Source organism: Pleurodeles waltl, chromosome 1_1, assembly GCF_031143425.1.
Source record: "Pleurodeles waltl isolate 20211129_DDA chromosome 1_1, aPleWal1.hap1.20221129, whole genome shotgun sequence".
Taxonomy (NCBI): Eukaryota; Metazoa; Chordata; class Amphibia; order Caudata; family Salamandridae; genus Pleurodeles; species Pleurodeles waltl.
This window is the reverse complement of record NC_090436.1, coordinates 147,889,431-147,907,666: the sequence shown is the minus strand read 5'-3', so window position 1 is coordinate 147,907,666 and position 18,236 is coordinate 147,889,431. Positions and strand designations below refer to the sequence as shown.

At 46.5% G+C, this 18,236-nt stretch overlaps 1 protein-coding gene across 1 annotated transcript in view; it reads right to left on the bottom strand.

Annotated features, from left to right (window-relative positions):
- SMAD4 (SMAD family member 4) overlaps window positions 1-9,966 on the bottom strand; it is a 190,215-nt gene extending 180,249 nt beyond the window's left edge. Inside the window, exon 1 of the mRNA XM_069219387.1 lies at window positions 9,814-9,966. The gene's annotated coding sequence lies outside the window, so the exon portion shown is untranslated. The remainder of the gene's footprint in view (window positions 1-9,813) is intronic.
- Between the last annotated feature and the right edge of the window lie 8,270 nt (window positions 9,967-18,236).

Genomic DNA, 18,236 nt, shown 5'->3' with positions numbered 1-18,236 from the left:
GGGATTGTAGTAAAGCGCGTAAGAGGGCAGCGGCTATCAATTCAAGCCAGCGGGGGAATACATTATATTGTCAGAAGGTTACCCCGCTAGGGTGCCACCTTAACAGCTGATGAGCGACCAGGAGGGCCGGTAGGTAGCGGCGGCAGCGCGGAATCGGGGTGGAGACCATTGGGGCTGGCAGAAGCGGCCACGGGTTAGTTACAGAAGCTGAAGGGTACAAAAAACTAAAAAATACAAAAGAAAAGAGAAGAAAGAGGAGGGTGAAACTTATGGTCTCTGGGAGGTACACAAGCCAGCAAGGCAACACCGGGCAAGCAAATAACGTGGTGGTGCATCTCCAAGAGCACAATAATAAAGCTGTCTTCTCTCAATTGCAGACCTAAGTTCCTAACCCGCACACACATCGGGTACAATGGAAGTCCACGGTTCGCCTTCACTCTTTGCCCCCCAGGGAGAACCAGGAGGAGGCTGATATCTGGGCGAAATTCATGGCCATGGGACAGGCGAACGGTCTCGAATGGGAAAAGAAGAAAGTGGCAGCACAAGGGGTGCAGCAGCAATCAGGAACTCCCGCTGCGACGAACACGGACGAGGTGCAGCCTTCAGACTCAGGCCTCTGTCTCCTAAGCGAGGAAAGTGTTGTAGCGCCTGCCAAAAGGAAGAGGTTGGCAAGGGCCACAGCTGGGAGCAAACTCAAAAGAGCCAAGAAGGACATGGCGGAAAGAAATTTACCAGAAAGTCCCTCAACTTCCCAGAAGGACAGCGGGCCAAGGAGATCCAAGAAAGACCGTGAGGAGCAAGAGGCTGCTGGTGCAAGTGGGGTTCCGCTCACTGCTGGGGGGCTTGCCCCAGGGACGAGCACGCCAATTGCTCAGGAGCAGAACGGCCAACGGCCTGCAGCCCCACCCCAGGAGCATCAGGGCAGGGGCTGCAGGTGGGACTGGGTAAGATGATGGAGGCAATGCACAGCTTCATGTACTCAGCGAAAGCGCTAGCAGGTTTGGGCATGGAGAAACAGGGCGCTAGCAACAGGCGAGCATGCGCAGGGCAGGTGTGGGGTGGGGACACCAACTCTCCGCCGAAGGTGCAGGGCGAGGCTTCTGCGCCTAGAGCTGAGGTTACGGACAGGGTCGCAACAGATAATCTAGCAGGCGGGAGTGACAAAAGGACTGTTGTTAGGCCGGATCCCCTCTTGCTGTCGGGGAGGTTATCCCTGGCGTGGAGGGTCCCTTTAGAAGCTAGAGAGAGAATATGGAATAGGGAATTCATTGTCATTTTCTCGCTGCTCACATTTGCCAAGGAGGGCGCAGGCATAACAGTACCCAACAAGGAGGTAGAGAAGCACAAATGGAAGAGGAAGGTTAAGCCAGAGGAGTCAATAGACAACTGGTTAGAGGCATTCGAAATGCTGTCCACAGTGATCATGGAGAAGTTCCCTGAACAGGGACCGGCTCTGTGCAAATACAACAGGGTCATACAGAGTGGCTGAAATACGACAGGGGGCTCAGGCAAAAGATGGAACAGGCACCAGAGATGGCATGGGAATGTTGCGAAATTGAACTCTGGGTGAAGTACATGGGCAATGGCAGAAGGACAGCAACAGTGACACCCATTTCACCGGACACAAACAAGCAAGGCCATACTATTTTAAGCAGCAGCTTAGGCCCCCCTTTCGAGGGAAGCCCCGCAAAGGGGAAGAGGGGCTTATCAGTATAGGTTCAACAATAATTCATGTAGGCTATACAACACTGGGGCATGCTCATGGGGTGCCATCTGCAAATTCACCCACAACTGCTCCAAGTGCGTCGGTTGGCACCCAGCAGCCAACTGCAACGAAGGGACCAAGACCGATAAGCCAATGGGTACCAATGCCGGTGCCAAGCAGCCTTAATTGTCCGGAGTCGCAACACACTACAATAGCACCTTCTCCCATAACTTTTAGCACCTTGGCACACATCCTCAAAGGCTACCCTAGACAAGCTGAACATGAGCTATTGTTCAGAGGTTTCAGTGAAGGTTTTAGGATCCCATATTCCGTCCCGGCAGTCACTAAGAGAGCCAATAACTTAAGCTCAGCCATGGAAGCCCCAGGAGTGGTACAGGAGAAGCTGGAGAAGGAGCGTCAATTGGGGAGGGTGGCTGGCCCCTTTACCCAGCTACCCCTTCCAAATTTCATTTTGTCACCTCTGGGGATTGTACCAAAGAAAGAACAGGGCAAGTATAGGATTATCCACCATCTCTCTTACCCCACAGGGTCATCCGTGAACGACTACCTGGAGGAGGGAACGTGTTCGGTTTGTTATGCTTCGTTTGACGAGGCGATTGACCTGGTTCACGCAGCAGGCAAGGGGGTGCTTATGGCAAAGGCAGACATTGAGTCAGCGTTCCACCTTCTCCCAGTCCACCTGAGTAGTTTCCACCTCCTAGGGATGAAGTGGCTGGCCAATACTTTTACGACAAGTACATGCCCATGGGTTGTGCAGTGTCATGTTCCTTATTCGAAACTTTTGCATGCCTCCTGGAATGGGCGCTGAAGGAAAAAAAAAAACCGGGGAGTTCTCTGCACTACCTAGACGACTTCCTCTTCATAGGTAAGCCAGGTTCTAGCAAGTGTAGGGCTACCATCAATGCATTTGAACACCTGAGTCAGTCTTGCCCCAGGGATGAGCAGATTGCCAGAAGACAAGGTCATGGCTCTTCAGGCCGACATTCGGCAGGTGCTGAGCAAAGACAAAGCGACGCTAGCCACAATTCAGAGCCTCCTAGGCAGGCTAAACTTTGCAGCGAGAATTATACCAGTGGGCAGAATCTTTGCCAGGCGGCTAGCAAGGGCAACAGTGAAGGTTAATAAATCCCACCACTTGGTGCGCCTCAGTGCGGGCCTGAAGGAGGACCTGCGCATGTGGCGGTCATTTCTGGAGGATTTCATTGGTACACTGTTGTGGTGCACTCCATGGTGCACCAGTCAGCAGTTCCAGCTCTTTACCAATGCTTCAGGGAGAGAGGGCTTTGGGGCCATACTGGACCGTCAGTGGTGTTCGGTAAAATGGCCCAATGCACGGAGGAGGCATGGACTCACAAAAAACATCACTGTACTAGAGATGTTCCCAATTGTCTTCTCTCTCCCTCTGTGGCCACAAGTGCTAGCCAACAAGAGGATTACATTCTGGTCAGACAACAAGGCCGTAGTACAGGCTATCAACTGCCAGCCCAGGAATTGCCCGGTATTGGTAGGGCTGTTGAGGGAGCTAGTGAGAGGTTGTCTGTTAGGAAACGTGGAATTTCGTGTGCGGCATGTGCAAGGGGTGACGAATGTAGCCGCTGATGCTTTCTCGTTTTCAGTGGGTAAAATTCCGGGCTTCTTGCCCCCAGGCGATGGAGGAGATGACGCCGTTCAATGCGGAATGGTGGCGATTGGTACAGTGGAACAAAGGATAGTGGTGCTGGGAGAGTTATCACTGGCCCCTGATACCCGAGCCAGATACAGGGCATGTTTCAACAGGTTTACATCAGTAACACATTCCTGGGGAGCTGGGGAAGACCATCCACCGGCCAGAAGAGTGCATTGCTTTGTACTGTGGGCAAAAGACAATGGGAAATCACATGCATGGGTCTAAAGGCACCTGGCGGCAATCGCCCATTTTGCAAAATTGAGGGAGGAGGGAGATCCAACTGCGGGCTTCCCGTTGAGGGCAGCCCTGAAAGGTTGGGCTAGACAAGAAGGAAAGACACCTGACCAGAGGGCACCCATCGATCTAGACATGCTAAAGGGTTTGGTGGGGGCGCTCACAGTCATTTGTAACACACAGTATGAGGAGCTGTTATTCTCTGTCACATTGTCCCTAGCCTTTTTGGGGGCATTCAGGACTTCAGAGTTAGTGGCGAAAGCGAAGAGCGACACATCTGATAGGGCACCAAGGTGAAGTGACCTCAAGATGGGTCAGGACATGGCTGAGCTGAAAGTGCGGCACTCAAAAGCTGACCAGAAAGGGAAAGGTGTGGTGGTGCGTTTGCGAGGGCTAGGGGACCCCAAGTGTTGCCCAACAGAACTGCTCAGGAGGTACACAGCATGCCGTCCGACACAACCAGGATACCTATTGCTTCACCAAGATGGCCAGCCTCTCACACAGTTTCAATACAGAAGGGTCTTGAAGTGGGCAAAGGCGGGGTACCAAGGGTGCAAATGGTCAACACATTCCTTCAGAATCGGTGCGGCCACCACAGCCCTTGAGGAGGGTCTGCATTCGGGGGCTATTAAGCGGATCGGGAGGTGGAAGTCGGACAGATACAAACTGTGCATTTGTTCCAGAGACTGGGAAGGGTTGTCATCACGACCTCCCCAATGGCAGAGCATTTAGTGAACCGGGGCAGGAGGCTGGCAAGGGTCCTAGATGAGAAGAGGGCATTGCGGTGGTGCTAAATGTGTTGAATGTATTGTAATGTTGTTTTGCCATAGCGTATATATGGCGATCACAGATGTCAATAAAGTGTGTGGTAATGGTTACCTGCTCATTCATCTAGGGGCTAAGACAGTATGGGTGATGGGCCACTCCTTAGTTGCCAGAGCAGAACAACGGGCCAGGGAAAGAGGCTGGAACCACGGTTTCAGTAACGTCGAACTCTCCTGGATGGGAAGCCCAGGAATGAGATGGGCCATGCTGGAACCTAGAGTTGGCCAGCTGGTGGGGAAGAGAGGGTTTAAGCCGGACATTCTTTTGATCCATCTGGGTGGAAACGATCTAACTGCTTGTGGGAGGGGCCCCCTGTTGCAGGCCATGAGGCAGGTCTCGCCAGGATCGCTGCCCTGATGGAGGACGGGAAATAATTTGGTCTGAGATTATTATCCTGCGGGGGTGTGGCAGGGAGCCAGGTCACCTGCCGCCATTGAAATGTCCAGGTGGAGAATCAACATGTCCCTGCAAAAATTTGCGAAGCAACAGGGATTTGGCTTCATCAGACATACCCTGCTGAGTAGACACCTGAGCGGTAATTTAACGCCACACGGGGTACACTTGTCTGACGCAGGCACGGATATTTTTCTACTAAATATTAGAGACGCTCTAGAAAGAGCAGGCTATATGTTGGTAATAAGGGATGAGAACAGGTGAGGGGGGGCAGGGTTATCGCGAGATGCCATCCCCGAGGCTTGGCAGAGTTACAGGGCGATCCTAAAGCTTAAAATGATTAAAAGGTCTCCCAATGGTGATTCCTGGAGCCAAAAGCAATTCCTCAGGCCACTGGGAGTCTTCACGGTGGGGCCTGGGATGACGCAGCAGCGCTCCTAAATCCCGCAAGGGACAGTTGGAATCCTGAGCAACTGTAGAGACTGGCCTGGGTCTCGCTCTGACTTGTCAGGAGCATGACACATAAATAAAGTAGCAGAGTGGTAAACCACGATAAAGGAACGAGCTGTAAGAATCTAGGTACACTGGTGCACAGAACACCAGACGGAACAGCTCTAGCTTTCTCAGGATGGGTGTCGGCCAATGTTAACGAACTCATCTCCGACACCGGGATCACCCATAAGCTAACCCAACCTGTGTAATCAATAAACTTGCGACATATTATTCCCACAAATGGTGTCCCGGGTGTTTTATTATGTTGCATGCATTATATTGTTGTAAACTTCAGTTGCACACACCCTAAGGGGCTAGGGGTAGCAGCGCTATGCAGCTGGCAACCTTGCAAGAAGGGCGCCAATAGGGGGGGGGCAGCTTCCTAGCGTTGCTCCCCTGCTAGGGATGCAGATGGACAAAAGGGGCCACCGTACTTAGAGAGGGTGGTCCACCCCTTGGTTTATGGGCCCTAGGTGTCAGGAGGGAGGAGTGAGGCCAGGTGGTCTCATAAGGGGTAACCTCTCAGGGCTGGGCCTCTTTGGGCGAACAACTATAAACCTCCCTTCCACCCAACAACAGCTGCAAACCAGGGCTGGATGCATACAGGGAAGAAGGGGATAGGCATGTATGTTAGACAGACGTGTATAACATGACTTTCTTTACAGAAGAATCAAGGATCGTCGCAAAGCGGAGTTACAGGGCGATCCTAAAGCTTAAAATGATTAAAAGGCCTCCCAATGGTGATTCCTGGAACCAAAAGCAATTCCTAAGGCCACTGGGAGTCTTTATGGCGGGGCCTGGGAAGACGCGACGGCGCTCCTTAATCCTGCAAGGGACAGTTGGAATCCTGAGCAACTGTAGAGACTGGCCTGGGTCTCGCTCTGACTTGTCAGGAGCACGACACATAAATAAAGGAGGAGAGTGGTAAACCACGATAAAGGAACGAGCTGTAAGAATCTAAGTACGCTGGTGCGGAGAACACCAGACCGAACAGCTCTAGATTTCTCAGGATGGGTGTCAGACAATGTTAACGAACTCATCTCCAACACTGGGATCGCCCGTAAGCTAACCCAACCTGTGAAATCAATAAACTTGCGACGTATTATACCCACAAATGGTGTCCCGGGCGTTTTATTATGTTGCATGCATTGTATTGTTGTAAACTCCAGTTGCACACACCCTACGGGGCTAGAGGTAGCAGCGCTATGCAAGCAGCGTTTGGCAACCCCTTGCTTGGCCCTAATCCACTGTTTATGCAGCATTTTAGCAGACTGCTGGGGTTGGCTCTGGCTGCCATTAAAGCCCCACAGACTTTTGAAATTTCATTGAAGTTTAGGTGAAGGTAATAAAATTAGCCGGTCCTCTGTGCTAGCCCAGCTCAAGCTGGCTGTAGCCTTGTCTTGCGCCCGACACGGACTTCTTGAGTTCAATCAAGTGATTTGGGGGAGAGCAAGGAAGAGAGCTGGAAAAACACATCTCCCCAAAGACTGCTCTGCTAACAGCGACTGAGCTTGTTTCACCAGTCGGCCAGGAAACTCAATACAAGTTTGCACTCTATAAAACTTCAATGTGGCATGTCCTCCACAGAGAAAGGAGAGACAAAATAAATAATATGACTACATGGTAGTCATGTAGAGCACTCAAACACCACTGATCAAGTTAGTGCTGCATTAATCTTATAAGCACCATGTCCTCCATGAGCATCAGTGCGAACGAGAGGGATTAAAAAATGAATTAACATTTTTTATTAAGTAGTTCGCCCACAGTTAAATATATCGGCAATCGTGTAATTATCCATGTAACAGGGTCGGTCCCAAAGGCGGTAACCAAACCGCCCCAAGGCAGGACAAAAGTAAAGCATTTACCAACAACATCAAGGGATTTTTAAAAGGCAAGCCCACGAATATATCAAAGTAATAGGCGTGAGTTGGCCATTGTTAAACCCCACAGATAGATAACAACACATCGGATAGCAGCGCTTGCAGACTGTTACACTCGACCTAAAAATGGGTCTCCACTAAACCCTACTTTTCTGTCATTAACATTAAAAGCAAAAACTCATCTCGCTCTCAGCAGTGAGTGAAAGAAACCTTAAGGTAACCCAAGTCAGCATTGCAGTCCCTGTTTACTTTTCATTTTACTTCATACTGCATGGTATATGACCTTTCTCCTTAACACTATGTCCTTTTCACCGATGACATCTATAGTGTATATGCTCCTCCTCTGCTTGGGCTCTCAGCAAAGCACACAATTGATGGCCATAAATGTGCAAAACATAATTATCAGGGCTCCCGGTTTTACGGTCTGTATTTTTTTGTTTTACATTTCCGTCTGTATTTATCCATATCTATTTTTTGGCCATTTTTTTGGGTATTTAGATATATTTATTTTGTGATCAGATGAACTGATAACTTGTATATTTCTGCATTTAATTAACGGATAAAAGTGCACTCCTAGTTTGATGCATGTCAGGGTTTAGCAGATTACACAGCCAAAATCAATGAAATAATAAACCCACATGAAACAAATAGCATATTGAAACAAATACATGTTGAGAATTTCAGTGATTTAAGCAAATCGCATTTAGCTGTGTAACTCCCCATACTGCTACTATGTACAGCTATTGGCCTGAAAATAATTTATCTCAGTATGGAAGTCAAACTGTATTTTTCTGTTTTTAAAAATAAATACAGACAGGAAACCCAATGTTTTCTGTCTGTACTTGCAAGTAAAAATAAGTAAAAACGGAAAACAGGGAGCCCTAATAATTAATTTATGGGACAGTGTGTGAAGGAGGTACACACCTGTGAAAAATGCTGGAAGTGCCAAAAGAATATGGAGTGTTTACAACTGAGAGTGTTACAGCAGTAGGAATGTGTGAGAGAAAGTGGTGAAACAGAGGGGCCGAAAGGAAGCAAATAAAGGAGAGAGTAAAAAAAAAAAAGACAGCAATGAAGAGGCCGAGGACTGAAACTTGAAAATGGACGGACTTCACAAAAGACATGGTTAGCGAAATGAGTTTAAATGTTTAACGCTGACAGGGAACACTTAAAGGCATGCTGTGAAGTGGATAACAGGAGTGACTGACAAAAATACTGGTTAGATGGAACGGTGCGTCAAGCACAGGTTCCTTGTCACCCGGCTCTTAATTCATAGGCCACGCCTGTTGGGGAAGATTTCTAGGTGTGCTTTATGGGTCACACATCCTTAAAAGACCCTCCCCTATGCTTCTCGTCCCACTTCAAGTACTGCCCTCAAGGAAGCCATGTTTCTCAACACATATGATTGCCACTTTAGACTGGTTTATACGAAAATGTATAAAACATCTACGAGTTTCGAGACAATGTACATTAAAACAAATCAAGCTGCCATTATTAGGATTTCCCCATCAATAACACCAGGGAAGTTACAGAATAGCCAGACTAGTACGGCGAATACTTCACATCCCTTAGAATAAGCACACACACACACACAGGTTTTAGGACAAGGTAATGATTCAGTTCATTGGATCGATGTTTATCGTACGACTGTACGTAAATACTATAATTAGGACTGAATTTATTTTACTCTAAACATGGATCGTACTCATTCTTTACACTTCAGATGTTTTATCACTATGTATGTAAAATATCGTTTGCACATTAAAAGCTCGCACGACCCTGTTCTGAGTGGAGGCTCTAGATAATAAATGATAGTCTCCTCCACGGCCCCAAAAACAGTATAACACTCCAACAAAGCCGACACAACTTAGGTGAACGGTCTTAAAACCAAAATCGATACACGAGAGACAACTCACAACTTGGATCATTGCCACAGAGGATTGACCCTGCTTCAGACTAGTAGTAATACACGTAGAAATCATCGTATGTAAACACTGCATAAAGTAACAGAAATACACCCAATGATATTAAATTTTAAAAAAGCAACACTGTATGACATACGTCACACTTTTAGACGGTAGAAATGAACTCTACACTCAATGGTCCATGTCACACCCTCTAACGTTTATGGTACCCAAATAACTCAATAGTGAAACTGATTGAGAAACAAGTGTCAAGGATGGCGACAGCGTCCGCTAATTCGCATGGTGTCATGCTATACGCCCCTCTGGGTTGAGCTGGACATATCCACAGACCCCCGGGTCTGTCCCTCCTGCCAGAATGAGCTCGAACACCGTGCTTGGCACTCTACTCCCCCGCCTCCCCTTGCAGGAGCTGGGCACAGCGGCTGGATCCCTATCGCGACCCCAGCCCAAGCAGGGAGCAGGAGCGGCTCAGTGGCAGGACAGGCCCGGAGGACAACAGCGGACCCTAAGCGGACCTTATCCGTGGACATAGGGAGGGAGGAGACAGCGCGGGCCTGGGCGAAACCAGAGCGCCTCAAGATCCCAAGACCTCCGTGGGCTGGACCCTTCCTGCCCCGTGCCCGCCCTAGGTCCGCCGGACCCCGCAGAGGCCGCACAGCCCTCACCGCCTACCTGCAGTCACAGCCCGCGGCGGCCGCTCTCCTCCCGCGAGCAGAGCCGCAGATCCACAGCGAGGCCCGGCCGGGCGGAAGTGACGCAGCGGAGCTGGCGCAGCAGGCGGATTGTAAACAGCAGAGTTCGCCCTCGGCAGTGCCGCTCCGCGAGGGGGAGCGCGGCGGCGGGGGCGGCTCAGCGCTGCGAACCAGATACCCGCAGAGAGACACGGGCGGCCTGCAGCACACAATGGGTTGTAATAACGAGGCCTTGGAGCCAGGGGGCTGCGAGAAAAGAAATGGGAATCTTCAGCTGTTTCGTACATGCCAACATTTTCAGGCCGGGAAGTGGAGCATTTTGGAAAAATAAAATCGGGAAGATGGATTTTCCCCATTGATTTATACTGTGACCGATGATAGAGCGGTCCGTAGTAATAATTTACCTGTATTCGGACGCTCTTTAGGCCGATGAATCTTTTGACTTAGTGGGAACTCTCTGTACTCATAATCGATCAATTTCATCAAAATCAATAATCAACTTTCAGTCAGGAATAACCACACCAGTTTATTGCAAAGTTAGTGAATTTATTTCCCTATATTAACAAAGCTAGCACAATATAAATGTGTCTCAACACCAAATGATAAACATATATGAACATTAATAGCTGTCCATATCGTCGAAACAAGTGTAATCTATGTAGCATTTGAATCACAAGGCATTCGATAATGGCAATGTAAAGCACTAATACGATAATCTGTAATGGGCTAATTGCGTACATTTAGTCAGCATAACAAGATCTCAAATTGCATCGTGCGACATATGGAATCCTCATCTAACCTCAAATTAGCATCGGCATGTGGGACTTCATGCAAAAACAATTTAGCAACATTAATTTAGAAAACTCCTAGCTAGGGCCCTTATCAAAATCAGCAGTTGGTTACCTAAAAGAAACACAATGCAATTTTACAATTTTCCTTTCATATTTACCAATTACGATCAGCATACAAGGAAGTCTTCGTCTCACAGGTACCGTTCTTCGGTCATCATGGGTACCGTTTCTCGATCAGCATGGGACGGGACAAAGGGGCAGGGGTGAACGGGGCAATTGCCTCACGGCGGCAAGGTAAAACTACTACTTCATGCAAAGGGACAAATCAAAGTTAAAGTCTCTAGGGCAAGAATCATTAAAGTCTCTTTCTCTCGACTAGAGAAAGCATCAAAGTCTCTCAAAATGGCGTCGCAGCAAAGTGGGCCATAATAGCTACAAAGTCTGCAAAATGGCGGGATGTCCGAGTAATGGCCGTAATGATCATAATGGCTACCTTCTTCTCGTGCACCTGGGTTTTATAGACAACGGTTCAAGTCCAGTAGGGTCTCCATTGGAGGGTTCATAGGTTAGCTTCAAATTGACCAATCAAAAACAACAGTTCTCAAGCTTTTACTTAAGCATACATTATCCTTGGAGATGGGTACGCAAATCGCAACATTGTCTCCCGATTAGCTCACTTTCAGAGCCTCCATTGTCCGCACCTGCAAGTCGACCTTGAATTAAAGAGAAAATATGCCAGGCTGGCACTAACTTTAAGATAAGCATGTGAACAGCTTCTGTGGAAAAGTACAGCTTCAAGCAAAAATACACGTTTATTAGCACAGTGGAAAAGTACGAGCATCTAAACCGTGAGACCAGGCAACTAGGCCAAAGCCTCCGCTAAAGTAATGCTAAGCTAAGGCATTTCAAACAAGCAAATCGTAGCACACGTTTATGATTATGTCGGATTAGTGCAATTCTAATATACCACGTTATATAAAGCACGCGTATAAATGATGGCAAACTACTCTGAGGGCACATTTTGTCCCCGTACAACCTTTATTATTTCAGTTAATGTCACACATGATTATTTCAGCACTACGTTTAAGCGTTAATAAATCAAAACCTTCATTTTCTGCTTCATCAATCCCTCCTCTGATGACTACTTGTCATCACACAAATTTAGCCCACAAATTTAATTCCATTAAAATTCTGTCAGTTCCCTTTTCCTTTTAGTTCCCCTAGTTTGCGCTTTGTATTCTTCTGCCATTCTTTTCATAATTTTCTCTTCTTTTCTTCTTTTAATTCTTTCCATAATCATTATTATTCCCCTTTTTATTCCCCAAATTCCAAATACACAAATTATTACTATTAATATTCCTTCTATTATTTTCAATAATATTCCATTCCAAATTCCCCCAATCCAATGTCCCACTGAAGCAAGTCCCTTTCCAACCTTCTCCCACACTCCTGGTTCTTTCAGTTCCTTCAAATCTGCACTTTCTTTTGTTAGATTAGCAAGCATAGTTTTAATTTTCACACTATTATCAGGTATATAGGTACAACAGTGTCTTGCACCAATCATTTTGCAAACGCCTCCATCCTTTGCTAAAAGAATGTCTAAAGCAAGCCTATTTTGAAGAGTCATAGCTCTTTCCGCTGCAAGTTCAGCATCTATCAGGATTATAGCACCTGAAAACTTTGTCAACATGTTATCCACTATAGTAGACAACTTTCTTATTTTGATGGAATTCAGCACAACTCCCAATGAAGGAATCATGGCTCCAAATATATCACCTACCACAGCAGCTGCGGTCTCTCTTTTCTGGATACGATGGGATCCAGATGTCTTTTGAACCATCGATACGTCATCCAGTTGATAAACCTTTGGGAACACTATACCCAAATAACATCTTCCCCACCATCCCTTTGGAAGACGATAATAGGCATTATGCCCACAAATGTAATATACCCCTGGAATGACAGGGTCAAGTCCGTTCATCATGAATGTCCATTTGGCCTTAAAAATAAACGTATGTTTGCATTCACTCGCTCCTACAAAAATGTTGTCATAATAAGATTCTCCTCGGTATATACAAAATTTCCCTACATGCCAAGCATCTAAAGCTATTTTCCCTTGTGTCTTTATAGCAGCAAAATCATAATTATCTACTGAAGTCCTCTTATGTAACTCCTTTTCTAATTTCGCCTTCATTTGAGCCCTTCTATCATCTGTGCGATCTAAAAAGCTTATTTCTACAGCAGAGACTGAGCAAGTAAGGTTCTCCCTATGAGCATGAGCCGTTTCAAAAGGTTGCATTGGCTCGAAAAATTCCCTCATTATTTTAGCATCCCAATCTTTAGCAATCTGGTTAAGCTGCGCTATTATAGGAACATAAGCAAAGGTAACATCATAATTCGAGTAAAAATACTGTATGTTAGTTTGACCATAAAACCTAGACATCACTATACTACATGTAATCCCGTATGTAAGAGGCATGTGGTGATAAATCACCCCTTCCTTTACTGATGTCGGTATCTGGGTACACACATAACAATCTTTCGCATCCATAGTTTCAACATACTCTGTTAGTAAGCGGTAGAAAACGTTATACGAAAGCTCTTTCTTATCGTGCAAGAGCCTCTCATCCAATGCTAGTCTTTTCAATGGGGTTAGTTCAGTGACAGTAACAGGAACAAAAGTAGAAGCCTCGATATTCTCACTTTCACCCTTTCCATGCATTCCAAACACAATTGCCATTATTATTAGTACACATGTAACTACCAAGCCTATACACACATATTTACAATATTTCTTTCTATTATTTTGCGTAGCGTACCTAGTCATGATCTGTATAGAATCAGAGAGCTAGAAGCACCTATAAATGAAACTACTTAGCAATTCAGTTACAAAGCTGAACGAGCGCAATGTTCACACCGTCTTCTTCAAAAGGCCAGTCACTTATCGGTTAGCAGCATTTGTCTCAATTCAGCAATAACTCAGTCTTTATCAGTTTAGCAAGTGTCTCATCCGGTTTAGCAATGTCTCAGCTGGTTGTTTCTTTCACGTTAGATTGTAGCAAGCAATATCATTTACTATTCTTTCAATCAACAGAGTCTATGAAACTTTTCTTTTCTATTGGTATCTCTTCTTCTTCTTTGTTCTCGATGCTTAGAGATACAAACTCGTCAGTCCAATCGTCATTGACTGCATATGCCCATTCAGGACCAGAATACCTCCTGTTTGGTATCCTTTTCCTTTTCAATTTTGCTTCTCTTTTCGACTCTGCTTCGCTGGCACTTTCCTCCTTTGTCAAGTCTTTTTCTTCGCTTGACGATTGTTCCACGACAGTCACTTCCTTTCTTTTCTCTTTCACTTTTGGCCTTCCTCCCTCATTCAAACTTTCTTTACCCTTTTCTTTTACTGGTGAGATACTTAATCTCCTTTTTGCACTGTGTACGTTTGATGGACCTGCTGTCTTTTCTGTGGAAGCTTGGACTTTTTCGTTCTGTTCTGCCTCGTTCCCTCCTTCTGGGGAATCAATCACGTTCTCTTTTTCTTTTTCTGTATCGTCTGCTTCTGGGAAAGCCCTCCTCTGATCAGGCTCTCCTGCTTTTTCACCTTTTTCGAGCCCTCCGTCACCGTTACTTTCGTCAGGCTCTTTATCACTTTCAGCTGCTTCAGGCTCCTTGTCACCTTCAGCTGCTTCAGGCTTTTTGCTACCCTCAGCTGCTTCAGGCTCTTTGTCACCTGCAGCTTCTTCGTCGCTGTCTGAACTTTCTCCTTGGTCTTCCCCAAGTGAGTCAGACTCTTCGTTCTCCAATAATATCTCCTTTTCTCCTGCTGCTGCTTGTTCGCTTTCAGTTCGCCTTTGTTCTGTCTCAGCACTCGGCACTGTTTTATCAGGCACTGGCAGTTTCAGCGCTTCAACTTCCTCATCTGTAGGACACAGCACCTTCTTTGTGTGACTGGCGTGAATCCAGTTGGGAACTCCCGCACACTTCACAGCGGTAGTTGTCGTCAGGATCACTTGGAAAGGGCCTTTCCAACGGGGTTCCAGACACGATTTTCTCACGTGCTTCTTCACCACGACCCAGTCACCTGCTTTCAGTGCGTGTCCTGGACCTTGGATCGGTGGCAAGGTGGTCGCTTCCACCTGGTGAGAGAAAGAGCGAACTACGTCAGCCAGACCTTTGCAGTAGTCTAACACCATATCATCTGTAATATTCAAGAGCATGTTTGCGGGAACTGCAGGAAGTCTCATAGCCCTGCCCATGAGAATTTCGTGCGGAGACAATCCAGTTTTTCTATCAGGAGTGTTTCTCATTGACATTAGCACTAAGGGCAATGCGTCAGGCCATTTCAAATTTGTCGATGCACATATTTTTGCCATTCTCGATTTCAGCGTACCATTCATCTGCTCCACCAGTCCTGATGCTTCAGGGCGATAGCTACAATGCAGCTTTTGCTCAATGTTCAGTGCTTCGCAGAGTAACTTTATCACCTCGTTGTTGAAGTGACTTCCCCTATCTGATTCTAAAGAGATCGGGAATCCGAAACGTGGTATCAACTCCCTCAACAATAGCTTGGCAACTGTAAGGCTGTCATTTCTACGTGTGGGGTATGCCTCAATCCAGTGACTAAAAATGCACACAATCACCAACACATATTTCAGACCCCCATGCACAGGCATCTCAATGAAGTCCATCTGCATTCGACTAAAAGGACCGCTTGCCCTACCAATGTGACTCGCGTTCACGACCGTTCCCTTTCCTGGGTTCATCTGCTGGCAAGTGACACATCGATGGCAAACTGCTTCTGCAGCTTGACGAAATCTGGGGTTAAACCAATCAGTTTTGAACAATCTTATCATGGCATCTCTCCCTAGGTGAGCTTGCCCATGATAGAACCGCGCAAGCTGTGATAAGAGACTATTTGGTAAAACATATTTTCCTTCATGTGAAACCCATAACTCGTCTTGTCTCTTTATACATTGGGATTTGATCCAGGAATCTCTTTCATCCTCCCTGACATTATTCTGTAATGCTTTTAGTTCCTCTATTGTATCTACGACCTTCAAGGCAAATGCTTCAGCTGGTTCGAGTTCTGGCTCACTTATTGAGTTCCATTCATCTCTCAGTAATATACAGTTCAAGGCGCAAAATCTTGCGACTTGATCCGCATATGCATTTCCCAGAGAAACATAGTCCTGTCCTTTCGTGTGAGCACTGCACTTTACAACTGCAACTTCAGCTGGCACTTGAATGGCATGTAACAATTCCCTTATTCTTTCCCCGTTTTTCACTGGGGATCCTGAAGAAGTCAGGAAACCTCTCTGTGACCATAGTTGTCCAAAGTCATGCACAATCCCAAACCCGTATTGGCTATCAGTGTAAATGGTGACTTTCATCAATGCAGACAATTGACATGCTCTAGTGAGGGCTACAAGTTCTGCTACTTGTGCAGAATAGACTCCTTGGAGCCATCCCGCTTCCAAGACACCTGTTACAGTACATACAGCATATCCTGCTTTCAAAATCCCCATCCCATCTCTTAGACATGAACCATCAACAAAAAGAATTTGGTCATTTTCATCAAGCTTGGTATCCTTGATGTCCGGTCGAGGTTTTGTGCAAAATTCAGTCACCTGAAGGCAGTCATGCTCGACGTCTTCAGCGTTCTCAATTTCGGCATTTTCTCCAGGAAGCAAGGTTGCTGGATTCAACGTAGTGCACCTTTTCAGCTGCACATTCGGTGAGCCCAGAATAATCGTTTCATACCTTGTGAGTCTTGCTCCTGTCATGTGCTGCGTTCGGGAGCGGGTCAAAAGTATCTCAACTGAGTGAGGGACCATGACTGTTACTGGGTGTCCCATCACTATTCCTTCACTCTGAGTGAGGCTGATACCAACTGCTGCTACGGCGCGCAAACACCCTGGGAGTGCTGCTGCAACCGGATCCAAAGTAGCTGAAAAATACGCTACTGGTCTGTTCACGCCACCATGGGCTTGGGTCAAGACAGACAAAGAACATGCATCACGTTCATGACAAAACAATGTGAAAGGCTTTGTGTAATCAGGCATACCTAAAGCTGGAGCCCTGCACATGCACTCTTTCAATTCAACAAAAGCATCCATCTCGTCTCCTTTCAGCTCAATTTCATCCAAGGCATCCTTCTGGGTCAATTTCAGTAGAGGCTTTGCTAGAGACGAGAAGTTGGGAATCCACTGGCGACAATAACCCACCATTCCCAAAAACTTCCTCACCTCCTTCCTTGTCTTGGCCGGGATCATTTGAAGTACACTTGTAACCCTTTCCTTCATTATTCTCCGTGATCCTTTCTCTATCTGGTGACCCAAGTATTTCACTTTCTTCTGACAGAACTGCAATTTGGAAGGAGACACCTTGTGTCCGTTTCTTCCCAAATGGTTCAACAGGGCAATAGTATCGGCTGTGCAACCACTTTCTGTCTTTGATGCAACCAGTAGGTCGTCAATGTACTGTACTAGAGTTGACTCGAATGGCAATTCTAATGCTTCCAAATCTTTCTTTAGAATCTGATTGAAGATTGACGGTGACTCAGAAAACCCTTGAGGAATTCGATACCAACTGTACACTCTGTCTAGGAATTTGAAACAAAAGAGGAATTGGCTGTCCTCATGAAGAGGCACAGAAAAGAATGCCTGTGACAAATCGATGACTGAGAACCATTCAGCATCGCAAGGAATTTGAAACATTATTACAGCTGGATTCGGTACGACAGGGCAGCACTTGACTATGATGTCATTTATTTTCCTCAAATCCTGCACGAGTCGGACCTTTCCGCTTGGCTTTATTAGTCCCATTATTGGTGAATTACATGGACTGCTTAACACTTCTTTCAATACCCCTTGTTTTACAAATTCGTCAATGAGTTGAGCAACGTTCATGAGGGTATCTTGTGGCATGTGGTATTGTGGGGTCTGGGGAAAGATTGCATTGGGCTTTACAGCCACTTTCACTGGTTCCACTCCTTTCATCAATCCCACCTCTTTCCCTGTCATATCCCACACTTCCCTTCCGACTGTTTCCCGTAATTCAGCTGGGATGTCCTCTTCGGTTATCATCGGGAAAAGACAAATCAGAGGATACTCTTCATCGACTGTTTCCATTTCATCCCCCTCTACACTGTCCTCTTCTTCTCCATCACTGCTCGTCTGTATTGTTATTCCTTCGTTCGAACACATTATCGAGCAACCCAATTTGCACAATAGGTCTCTCCCTAACAGTGCTATCGGGCTTGAGTCACATACCACAAACTGATGTACCCCTTGATAGTTACCGATGCTGACTGGTACCGGATCTGTAATTGGGTTCGTCAGATGTCTGTTTGCTACTCCCACCACTTGAACTGTCCTCCCTGAGAGTGGCAAATTTGGTACTTCACTACTCTTAACAGTTGAACGTGTGGCTCCCGTGTCAACCAAGAATGAGACACGATGACCCATTACTCTTCCCTCTACGTACGGACCCCTTTGATCAACTTCCAAGGATGCCGCAAGCACACAATCTCCTTCCTCTTCTGAGCTTTCACTCTCCCATACATTGTTTATTCCACTCTCACTGTGTAATGGGAACTGTTGTACTGTGCCGT